We start from the raw sequence: 12,802 nt of genomic DNA on the forward strand, positions 1-12,802 counted from the left end.
AAATATTTTAAAATGATTTTTATAAAAAGAACTTCTGCATGAGAAATAGTAACAAGCACCTTTTATATTAAGATGAGTTATTCACTTCAAATTTATGAAACTGTGCTCAACGGGCTCCTACTCAGAAAATGGGGGGGGGGGAAGATTAAACATAGCAGTTACCAAGTGGTGTCTAAGAAATCAAACCACATATTATACTTTTCGCATTTTATTAATAATCAGTGTAAGGGGTTAAAAAGCTAATTTTTAAGTCTCCAGGCTATGCCTGTGTTTTCCTGATCTCAATTATCTCTGTTGAAGTGTAGCTCTTTGAACTTTCTTCCTCGTGGCTCCATAATTCACTGTAGAGCCCATGACCTGAAGAAGGAGAAATGCGCGTACATCTCCATTTTCCTATCTTCCAAGCCAGATCAAGTGACTCTTTGTTTAGAATGTATCCTAATTTCAGTCTTAACAGTCACATATTTTAAAGCTTTTAACATTTAGTCCCCAGAGATGAGACAGGAACCAGATTAACAACTTGCAATCATATATATATATGTGTATATATATATATTTTTTTAAATTTAAATTTCAGTCTATCAGCTAGCATGTAATCAACATCTCTTTAAATTAAGGAGACTTTTTCCAATGGATTTAAATTCATCATTAGGTTGTGCAAATCACAGGATTGGAAAAAAAAAAGGGAGAGCACAAAAAATTCGCCAAGTTTTTAAACTGTAAACACATGGACTCCGCGTGGGGGTTGTGCGTCTTGAACATTACAGTTGCACTTGAATGCCTGAGAATCTGACGGTGAAATGTGGGGCACAGACTTAAGGCTGCACTCCAGTGCCCTGCAGAGAGAGGGGAGCTTCCTAACTTAGCTGTATTTCTAAAATGCCTCCTCTGGATGTTTTCAATCCCTTCTGAAGAACTACTTTAATAATTAGCACGCAGAGGTCTCTGGATGGCTCTTTTAAAAGCAGAGAACAAAAGGTTTATTTAAAAAATGAAAACCTTGGCTTGCACCACGCCAGACATGAATCTGCTTTCAATTACCGAAAGTATTTCCACTTTAGCAGAAGGGGATCAAATCTGCAACTACACCATCTTAAAACACTGAATTTGATTATATTAGGCTTTCAGAGACAAAATGACTTTGTGACACAGGCACATGCATCTGTATGTATCATTTATAAGATATTGCAGAGATAGACACGCTAGCACACGAGAGGGCGGAAATGTGATTTCTCATTCTGGGAGCTTGCCGCAGATTTTTTTTTTATTATTAAAATACACACATAAATAGGCGAATGATTTTTTTTCACTAGAACTACTTAAGTTTTCCCCAACTATTCCCAACTCTTTTTCCACTGGAGTAATCTATATCGAAGCACATTTGCAAAGTTGAATTTCTTTAGGCACTGTGCTCCTTAAAATCCTCTCACCACATAAAGGGACGGAGTATTTCGCAAGCGAAAACCTGCTCTTTTAATTAGCAGGACTATTTTGTACCTTTCCCCCCCATTAAGCAATTAGTATGATGGATTTCATTTAATGGAACCAAAAGATTGATTCATTTACGTTCGAAGCAGATTTTTAAACATTTCTGACATGAATTATTCAAAATCATGATCGCTAAGACTTGCTTCAAACAAATTCCATAAGATATACGGCAAAAGTCAAAGAACACATGGAGGTTAAAAAGAAGAAAGAAAAAGAGAGTTTTACCTCAAAGATTAGGACTGTATATTACTCATTTTAGAAAGCCATCTAATTAAAAATACCGGGAACAAAAGACTCCATCTCCCCGTGGCTACCTGCACCACTCCGGGTGACGAAGAGTATTCGAGAAAGTTCTGCCTCTACCTCTTCCAAGCCCTTAAATCTGGCCCCTCAGGGGTTAAAAAGCCACCTCATTTCAGATGCTAATGTTGCCTCTGCACCGATTTCAACCCCGCGCGGAGCCTCCTCCCCTCCCGACGCCACCCGGGGGCGACGGACCGCAGGACCCACACCGAGGGGACCCGGGAGCCACGGCCGCCGCGCAACGGGGAGCGTGGAGCCGCACTCGGATCCGCGCGTGGAGCCGCGCGAGGAACCGCCCAGGCCGCGCTCACCCACCTTGCCGCCGCGCGCCCTCGCCGTGGCCGTGCGGAGCGGAGCCCGGCGCTGCCAAGTTGCCTGGGTCTGGAGCGGATCGCGTTACAGCGCCGGGCTCGGGGCTCCGGCTGCGAGCGGCAGCCAGACATGATAGGCTGAAGCTGCTCTGTTTACACCGGGCCGCCGAGGGGGCGGTGGCGACGCTTAACCCCTTCGGGCCGGGCCCCGCCGCGGCCGGGCCGCCGCCTGGCACTCGCCACAGTCTGCACACACACGCGCGCACGCATGCACACGCGCGCACACACACATGCACACTCGAGCCGGAGCAGACTGGAAACTGCTCCTCCGATGGGTCGGGCAACACGCTCCGGAGACCCTGGAGGGAAGCGGCGGCCCCTCCACACCCGCGCGCACACACTCACACGCGCACACCCCGAGACGGCAGTGTGCTCCGGTACCGCTCGGCAGGCTGCGGTGCACCGTGCAAACGTCCGTATTCTCCACCCGCTCTACTTTCCCGGGCTTACAAAGAATCTCCTTCCCCGCGCATCCTGAATCCCGACCCCTGCTCCGCCACCTCCGTTCCCGCACCGCACCGACTACATCCCTCAACCCGGGGGGACGGCCACCTCTCCGCGGGTCGGCCCAACTAAGTCCCCGGCAGAGGCGCGCCAGCTCGTACCTGCAAGGCGGGAGGAGTCCACGCGCGGCCCGGAGTCTCGCTCGCCCGGCCCGGCGTGCGCAGCGCGTGGGTGGGTGTCGCCTGGGAGCGCCGCGGGGACCCGCGCAGCCCGCGCTCGCCCTGAGCCTCGGTCACGGCGCTCCGCCACCACTCTCGGCCCTGGGACGGCGTAGGGGCGGCGGTGCGCCCTTGTGCTCGCCACCCGCACCCCTCCTCCCCAGATGCTAGGGACGGTCACCAGGGGCCCTGGGGCTGGAATCTTAAAACCAAGTAGTCTGAGCTCTGAATGAACTGGAGGGCTGGCCAACCCTGATCTGCAACAGCTAATGTGTTCTAACCAGCTTTACTTTTAAATAGAGCATACTTCAATATTACTGCGCTTACATTTTTTATTTCCCAAACTGTCTCTTCCTCTCCTCGGGTTCCACTTTTATCATTTTTTTTTCATTGCCTCCAGTCCAACGTCCTGTCTTTTAATTTCTCCTTCTAGAACATTCCACCTCCCCCTTCAAACACTACCTCCATTAAGCTGAGAATGGCTGTTTAAGGATTTTTCGATTTACTAGTGGGTTTTTCTTTTCTTTCCTTTTCTTTCTTTCTTTTTTTTTTTTAACAGATCCAAACTCAATTCTATATATATTTAAACAACAACAACAAAACTAGAACACTTTATAGCAAAAAATCAATATATTGTTACCGGTTTCATTTCTAATTTTAACTCACTTATCTAGACTCTCACCCACCCCAAAAGATAAAATACTAGGAAAGGAAAATCCACATATTTTTCAGGAATCCCTTCCCCCCCCCTCCCCTTTCTTCTGGTAAAGGACATTCCCAGGATAAGCATGTTTGTCCTCCTGGGGGGCTCGGGGAAGGAGGACTACATGCTAGCTTTACCTCTCCCAGCAGAGACTTCCCCTTCTCAATCTCCATTACCTTCTCACACATCCATCGTCATATCTAGAAATAGCTGTTGCTGCTCCATATTTAAGTGAAGCCTTTGCATCGTACTGTTCTATCCTTTTCATGACGAAGGTCCTTCTAAAAACCATGATTCACCAAACACATCTTATTCCAGACTGTGTCATGAGTGATCGATAGATATATGGGACCTTTAATTTGGCATTACTAGGATATCATCGATGTTACTTTAAAACAGCAATTATTTAAAATTTAGACATTCCTTTGACAGTCTGAAATTTGAAGTTATTTCAAGGTTTTGAAATTCTCTTTAGTAAAATTGGGTCAAAAAAGAGAACAATGGATATTTTGTAGGGCACACACACACACACACACACACACACACACACACACACACACACCACAAAAAAAAAAATCTAAGCTCTTAAAACAAATGCCTTCCTAAATCAACTGTTTTGAAAAGAATCATTTCACAGAGTGTGCGATGCTTGGCTTTTCTCGGGGTGGACAGCCCCAAGTCATTGCAAATACACACTACATAACCTGAAAACAGAGCGTGGAGAAGCTGCTCTTGGAGTCCTAGAGACACTAAATAGGCAGAACATTGCACAGTTCAAATTCGCTAAAGACGCAAGGGCTTATCTGTCCTTGGGAAATGTAGCTCTCGATTTTGATGACCACACATTTGTAGACCTGGACCAGAACATAAGAACAAGGGAAGATGGGCGCTCTAATGGAAGAATGAATGGTTGGAAGAGCTTAAATAAATCACAGTTTGGGGCAAGATGGATCTTAAGAAGACCGATATTTGGCACACTCATTTCCCCAGATAAATGCTATGCAAATTGGTCACTGATTGATAGCATTTATTAAAATTCCAATTTAAAATGCTAATTGAGCAATGCTCACTTATAAATATCAGATTCAGGTTAGGCAAATTTTTTATGTAGCATTATATTAGAAGGATGCTACATATGTGTCTAGTTCCAGCCTTTCTGAATACAAAAATGATGATTACAAATTAGACAAAGACAACATCCCTTGAGAACTATCAAGGATTGACTTTCACAGAGGCTGAGTAGTGGCAGAAGCAGCTGATGGGGAAAAGGCAGAGGAAGACATGGTTTTTTTTTTTAACTGCTTCCTTTACTGAAATATGAACACTGGGTCTACATACATCTTCCAAGAAAAGCCATGACCACACCCATCCATTTATCCAGTCACTACCATCTTTTAAATGCAGGAGTCCACCAAAGTGCCCCGCGGGGGAACTGTACAGACAGGAGGCATACATTCATTTCTTGTTTTCTTCAACCATCATTCACTGCATTGATGATGTTGGGGTTAAGGATACTGCCTTTCACAACCGAAGTAGTTCTTGTCGAAGATCTGCAGAATTCCCTACAGCCGCACAAGCACACACTATTAAATATGTTGGATTATGTGGCTATTTTATGTTGTGAATAAATAACCACATGGAACCATACTTGCAATATTAAATGAATTTTACTTATAACTGAATTCAGTTCTTTAGGCATAAAACCCTAATGACTACACACCACAAGGAAGATTTTTAAAAATGCATGAACCAAACCAAATCAAAGCAAATTGTTTTTTTTTTTAAAAGGGCCTATGAATGAGCTGCTCCCTCAAACTGGTACTAAGTCAGCTGCATATTCACGGTGCCTCTGGCCTCTGGCCTCTCCCTACATAGGCCTGCAGCCTTGAAGACTCAGAGAATGCAACCGAAACTAGGATGAATCATTGAGCACGGAAACCAGACTGTCCGAGATACTAGCAGCACAATACAAAAACTCAAGCAAGTGTATAGCAACATTAATATGTGACGATGGTAAAGATAATACCAACACAGAGCATCTCCTGCCATGATGGCATCATATTGAGCATTTGGTGTGTGTGTGTGTGTGTGTATATATATATATATATTTCTTTTTTGCCCTGAAAATCAAATGTAGGGTCATTGGCATAGTAGACAAGTGTTATACCCTGAGCTGATACATATGACTTAAATTCTTTAAGCTCGTTTAAGTAAGAAGGAGTAGTATTCTATTTTACAGACGACGGTACTGGAAACTAAAGAGGCTAAAAGTGTACCCACCTACTTACAGGGTAGCAAGGCTTAGGCTAAGTCTCAAGTGTGAGTGGCTCCTGAGTCAAACAACAGTGTCACAGAATTGATTCAATAGTCAAAACTGGTTTCAAACGGGTACCTAATTTGCTAAGGCAAAATTATCAGTGTCAAGCTACATCACCTACTCGGAAACTTGATGCTCCAATTTCCAAATGGTAATCTATGGGTTTCAGATGAGGGAATAAAAAGACCTAATACCTTAACTTCTCCTGTTTTTGAAAATACTTCAAGAGGGTAAATAAAAAGGTGTGGCGATATTACTATTGTTTGCACGCTGGAAATTTTGGAGGGGAATAAAAACAATCAGAAAACCCAAGTCTTGGCTTGAGGGTTATCATGTGACAGTATGTGTCTGTCAGTAGAAGGATTCAGCTAAGAACTGACCCACCCCATGGGAGAGAGCCAAGCCCTGATACTACTAACAACACTTTGCTACGTTTGCAGATGGGAGCCTGGCATAGCTGTCCTCTGAGAGGTCCTACCCAGCAGCTGATAGAAACAGATGCTGAGACCCACAGCCAAGCATTAAGTAGAAGTTGGGAGTCCTGTGGAAGAGTAGGGGAAAGGATAGAAGGACCCAGAAGGAACAAGAACTCCACAAGAAGACCAACAGACTCAACTAACCTAGGCCCATGGGGCCTCAGAGTGATTGAAGTGCCAACCAATGACCAAGCGTGAATTGGATCTAGGCCCTCCCTACACAGATGTCAACTGATGGGTGGCTTGGTCTTCATGTGGGCCCCCTAGCAAGTGGAGCACGGGCTGTCTCCGGCATGGACTCTGTTGTCCGCTTTTGCGTCACTTTCCCTTAACTGGGCTGTCTTGTCTAGCTAGCATCAGTGGAAGAGAATGTGTTTAGTTCTGACCGGATGTGCCTTGGTGAGTGGGTAAAGTGGGGCCTCTCCTTTTTTGAGGAGAAGGGGAGGGGGAGAGGGGAAAGAGGGTGAGAGTGTGGGACCGGAAGGAGAGAAAGGAGCTGCAATTGGGATGTAAAGTGAATAGTATATGTATGTATACATACATACATACATATTGTTTCTTTAAAAGTATGTCAAAGAAACTGTTACCAAAATTACAGTATGCTAGCATCAGTTGGTACATAATAATTATGCTGACATCAATTGGTACACAATAATTATAAAATTACTCTGATCATATGCTGTGCATGAAATTTTAGATTTTATATCAAGTTTTGGAAAGCATTTTTTTTAAATCAGTAGCACACATAACTTTATAACAATCAAATTATCTGTATTATAAGTTGATGTAAAGGTGTGCTTAAACCATATTTCTGGTTCTAATTTCTAATGTAGTTCAAGGGTCATATGCACAACATCAGAAATAAAGGCTTAAAAATGGTCCAGTTCATAATTTTCCATGGGTGGCTTCCACAACTCTAAAGACCTCATATCAAATCGAGGTGATATTTTTAATTTACCCAACAGACAAATTCCACCCAAAATACACATATTTATTCCACAACTATATGCAACAGCCGCATGTGGAATCATTTCTAAAATGTAAGGGTTTCTTTTTTTTTTTTCCCTTTGCTTTCAAAGCCATTAAATTTCTTCACCCAAAGAAAGATAATTCTTCTCAAGTCAAATAAGTGATAAAGAACCGGAAACCCTTCATTTTGTTATGCAGTCATCCTGTGCGTACCAGAAGAGCTGGTCCTTACCTCTGTCCTAATTTGGATGACCTTGGGCAGCGGCCTGCTGGGTCCTCACCAGTCTGGACAGACACGGAAGAGGAGAAAAGCAGGGAGCGGTTCTGTGTGATGAGGTCTGGATTCCTTGCAGGGGGCAATCAAGCAAGGCACTGCAGCCGGGCGGCTTGGTGAGCGCCTGCCTCCTCCCTGGCAGGCTTCCAAGTGGGAGAGAGGAGATCATTTCGACGGACCTGGTAGCTAGCGAGCTGGATAGGATAGGATAGGGGCGCACAGTTTCAAGAAAGCATACGATGGCCAGCAAGAGTTAGCCAGGGGAAGGGATGTCAGGAACTGAACGTACAGTGAGAACGGAGGGACCAGGCCAAACACCCCCCCAAAGGCAACTTTAGAAGGCAGAGTCTCCAGTGCTAGGAAGTGAAGAGACTCATTCTAACTATGGAGTTCCGGACTCCAGGAGTGCAGCAGGGGCCCAAGGTGCAAGGAACACTGTTCATCTCTAGCACAAGAGCTACGATACTAATTCCCAGGCCCGCCCAGGGATGGCACTGTCTATCCATGCATGGCAACCTACTGGGGTTCACCTAACGTTAGGTCTTGCAAATAGGAATACATCTTGGAGGGGTGTTTTGTGCGTTATCATACTCTGACAGTTCAAGTTGACTAAAGGCAGATGCGATAAATAAACATGAATGAATGATTTCAATTAAACAGCGATGGCGTCAATCTGGACTACTCATTCTCAGCTAGTCCCTTCTCTATTCTGCAAAACATTGGCCTCGGAACCATGTCAGTTCATGTAAAAAACAAAAAACAAAAAACAAAAAAACCAAAACCCAAAAAACTAGACAGCATGTCTATGAATTCCCAAAAATTACTGTATTTTTCTTTGTTTCAGAAAACCAAGAACTACTTATTCCTGAAAGAACGATGGCACATCATCAGAGAAGCTGCATGTCCTGGTGAGACTTAGATACCAGTCGGCCCCTCCATGTAATGAACCCAGCGCTTGATGTTTGCTCTTTAAATTCTATAACATCAAAAGTTTCCATGTGATCAGCAGCTCTGATCAGTTCTGGATCTTTGTCGGCAAATGAACGTTGATAATCAGCAATGTGCTGGCTTGTGGTGTTGTCATGAATCAGACACATACATTAAGCTTTTAATGCGTTCCTTTGTTTTGCGAACATAAAGCACATGAGAAAATCATTTTATAAATCACTTTGCTATATGCGTGGCATAGGTCCTTTTGACTTGACCAATCACGTGACACAAAGGAATTTCTATCTTTCAGCCTTCCCTGATTGGCCAAAACCAGCGGAAGGGTCCCTCTGTGTGAGCCCACTGAGCTCGGCAAACACCCATTTCTATCAATTTTCATACCACATTCTGCGCCTGTCTTCTTGTCCCTAACTCATCCTGACCATAAACACACCACAGAGGCAAAGACTGCTGGGTGAAAAGGATTTCTGGAAAATAAACAATTTCTCTGCTGACTCCGTAACAGGAACAAAGTAGGCACTAAGTAGGCATTGTTTTGTGGATGGATAGGTCACTAAAAAAAAAAAATAGTCCAGATGAAATAAACACCTTGTTAACCAAAATTGTTCAAACGATTGCATTTATTAGACTATGATAAAGTATTTTTAAAATTAATTACTGTGCCTCTCTCTCCTCTTCCTTTCCTCTACAATCCTACCATGTAAGGTGACATACATTTTGAGGGGAAAAAATTGTGACCTAATGGCACTTACCACTATTGATAGTTCAAGTTGTTATTATAAACTCTATAATACATATGTTTTTGTCATAAAAATCACAAGATTTCCACACTGGACATAGACATAATACATGATCTAGGCTGACAATGTCTCTCGCCTCTCTTTCAAATACAGGCCATGAATACCAACACCGTGTCCTGAGGAATTGGGTTTTTATTAAGGCTGTACTACGCCATATCCTGCCGACTAATCCATGACAGTGTTTACTCACTGTTTTGAGAGTCTCCCTCTACAAGCCACTGTTTCCAGAGAATGCTTCACTAGAACCAAGTATTAGTGAGGATCACCTAACCACCATTTTCTCAATAAGGACTTTCATGTGCTTGAAGATGATTAATCCTTAATCTTCCCTTAAAATCCAACATTGTGGCTAAACTTTTAACCATCTCCTAATATCACATTTTTGTTGTTGTTGTTGTTGTTGTTGTTGTTGTTTTGTTTTTCAAGATAGGGTTTCTCTGTGTAGCCTCGGCTGTCCTGGAATGCTCTTTGTAGACCAGGCTGGCCTCGAACTCACAGCACTCTGCCTGCCTCTGCCTACCGAGTGCTGGGATTAAAGGCATGCGCCACCACACCTGGTTCTCTTTCATCCTGTTAATGGCTTCTCTAATTACAAAGTGCGGAGGTCACCCAGGACCACAAACTCTCAGACCCTCCACTAGAAACGGAAGCCCGAGAAAGGAATAAAGTTTGATGGAAGGACAAAAGGCTATCAATGTGCCAGCTAGAAGATGGGGATGGAAAACGGTGATGGAGTTCTGCACCAGAGAGTCACAGGTCCAGCTCCACACGGGTGTTATTTATGATCATGGCGGAGATCTGGAGGCAACGTGTAAGCCGAGAAAGGCAAGCACCCACCTTGAATCTTGGGGGATTCCTGACATAGCAGGAGCAGTGTGTAGACGAGATCAGTGCTAGGGAGGCAGAAGGCGACTTCTAGGAAAGTGGAGAAAGTGAGCATTGTCTCCCGCCCTGGAGCGCAGCCTTCATGATCTGGGATTGGCAACAGGTCAGGGATGGTTAACAAGACCCCGCCTTGCAGACTGAATCTTAGGACAGTGGGAGCTGTTGAAATTGGCAGAAAGAGGCAATTTGTGAGCTAAAGGATAACAATTTCTAGAACAAAAATGGAGTGAATGTCAGACTTAATGGTTGTTCAAAAGAAAATCTGTAGAGAAATGAAGAGAGGAGACTAGTGTACATGCTAGCTTTCTTCTCCTTCTTGTTCTTCTTGTTCTTGTTCTTGTTCTTGTTCTTCTTGTTCTTGTTCTTGTTCTTCTTGTTCTTCTTCTTGTTCTTGTTCTTCTTCTTGTTCTTGTTCTTCTTGTTCTTGTTCTTGTTCTTCTTCTTCTTCTTCTTTTTCTTCTTCTTCTCCTCCTCCTCCTTCTTCTTCTTCTGCTTCTATATTTTAAGTCACTCACATTTATTGAATGACTTCTATGTGCCCAAAACACCTTAAGTATTTTTAACTGAAAAGATTTCCTTAATCCACAAAGAGCAACCTAGTTTAAAGTTTGGGGGGAAAATACTGTGTCTCTGTTATTTAAGTGCTCTGAGGGAGGGGAGTGGGGAGCAATGACAGCACCAATTTTTTTTTAATACAAATTCCTAAAAAGGGTCTGTACCAATTTCTAAAAAGCAAGTATGCTTAGGGTCTTTCTAGAAGCAATTCCGGCAGGAAAAAAAACATATAAAATAGTCCCCTCCCCTTTTTATACATGGCTGGCAATGAAAAGGTATATATGGGTGGGAAATGTATCAGTAACGCAGAGACTTGTGGGTAAGGAGGATTCTGGTTCTTTGTCTCATCCTGGGAGCTTTCAACTTCTGAGTGATCATGAACTTCTAGCCCTCTCTTTTTCTCTTAGGAGAACTGGTGCGGAAGGAATGGGGTCTGCCAAAACCATGGTAAGGTTAACAATAAGGGCATCTGACTGATGCCAAGCTAACTGACCATGGCTTCGGAGGCTTCGACAAACAAGAAATCATGACCACTGAGGCACAAGTTCCCCCGAAGATCCTGACAGCAGACAACCCAGACAACTTTAGTGCTTATCATTTATGGTGGTAATTTGACTTCAAAACGGAAAGCACTGTGAAAACACACAGAACTCTGTTATTTCTGGCCAAGGGCCTTTGCAAGATTTTCAACAAAAAAGTTTGTGCAGCGTGATCACTTCAATGAACCTCAAAGATTGAGGTGAAGTAAGCTAGGGTGCTTTAGAACTAATTTCATAATGTCACCCATTAGGTCACTATGTCACTTTAACTACAGTTAAGACAGGGTTGGTTCAGATGACGCAAGCAGACGGGATAAGCAGAAATGCTCTCAGTGGCAGGCACAAATCCATGTTAAATAATCACACCTTCAGGGGGTCTGTATTCCACAGGGTGGTGTTGAGTAAGTCTGCTTCAAAGACTTTTCTGGCGGTTTCAGAAGGATGCTTAGAATTAGAAATTCTCTGACCTGGAAAGTACATTTGGATTAGGGTGTGATTAATAGCAATTTATGATAGTGAGAAAGTCCTAAATTACAGTAGGACATTTGTGCAACACAAAGCTAATTCTATTGTTGGTGATCATCTTTAACGATTTTAAGTAACCATGAATTCTTATCATCCGAATTGGGAAAATCACCAGCTGAAATTCAGATACACAGGTGTCTTCTTATCCATACTTTAGAGTACCTGAATAAAACACCGTGTGGCTGATGCTAAAGTGAACTCACTGCAAAACGAAGGGGCATAAAGCAAGGCCACATCAATAGCCAGGCAGGGTGTACCATACCTGAGGTCCTAACACGTTGAGTCCTGGCATTTTGAGTTCAAGGCCAACCTGGTATATATAGGGAGAACTTATCTTTTTAAATAAGTAAATTTTAAGCAGAGTATGGTGGCTCATGCCTGTAATTCCAGCACTCGGGAGGCAGAGGCAGGAGGATTTCTGTGAGTTTGAGGCCAGCTTGGTCTACAAAGAGAGTCCAGGACAACCAGGACTACAAGAGAAACCCTGTCATGAAAAACAACCAAAGAAACAAACAAAAGACCAAAAACGTAAGTATTATATATAGATATGGTTTGTATCACCTTAAAAATGACGACATGAATGGTGAGATGAAACATGAATTCTCCAGAAAACAGGAATCTTGAGATCTGGGCATGGAGCCTCCTCAGACTTCATGGTGTTGAGACATCTTTATCCATACTTTCCCCCCTGTGAAAGGAGCCTTCCAAGACTTCTACATTCTTTCTTTCTCTTTTAAATGCCTCCCTCACTCTCTGTCTCTCCGCAGAGTCTCAGGTACCCCACTTTGGGCTTGAATTGATATGTACCCAAGACTGACCTTGAATTATCCCATCCTCCAGACTCAATCCCCATTTGCCGCATTTACCAGCATTCCTGACTTTCCTTTGTTGTGTTGTTGCTGTTTTGTTGTTTTTGTTGGGTTTTGCCATGCGAGTTTTGCACCTCAGACACTGGGCAAAAGTGCAGACACTGAACAAAGTCCCCAG

At 43.5% G+C, this 12,802-nt stretch overlaps 1 protein-coding gene across 16 annotated transcripts in view; it reads right to left on the bottom strand.

The window, feature by feature from the left end:
• Positions 1–12,802, bottom strand: part of TENM3 (teneurin transmembrane protein 3) — a 2,605,219-nt gene that overhangs the window by 329,752 nt on the left and 2,262,665 nt on the right. Inside the window, exon 1 of one of the 16 annotated variants that reach the window (XM_084760475.1) lies at positions 2,768–3,275. The exons of 14 other annotated variants lie outside the window; for them this stretch is intronic. The gene's annotated coding sequence lies outside the window, so the exon portion shown is untranslated. Of the gene's footprint in view, positions 1–2,106; positions 2,241–2,767; positions 3,276–12,802 lie in introns of those variants that run through there. One more of the 16 variants, XM_084760474.1, reaches the window with a different exon arrangement.

The sequence above is a fragment of the Acomys minous genome, assembly GCF_964271855.1.
Source record: "Acomys minous genome assembly, chromosome: 15".
Classification (NCBI taxonomy): domain Eukaryota; kingdom Metazoa; phylum Chordata; class Mammalia; order Rodentia; family Muridae; genus Acomys; species Acomys minous.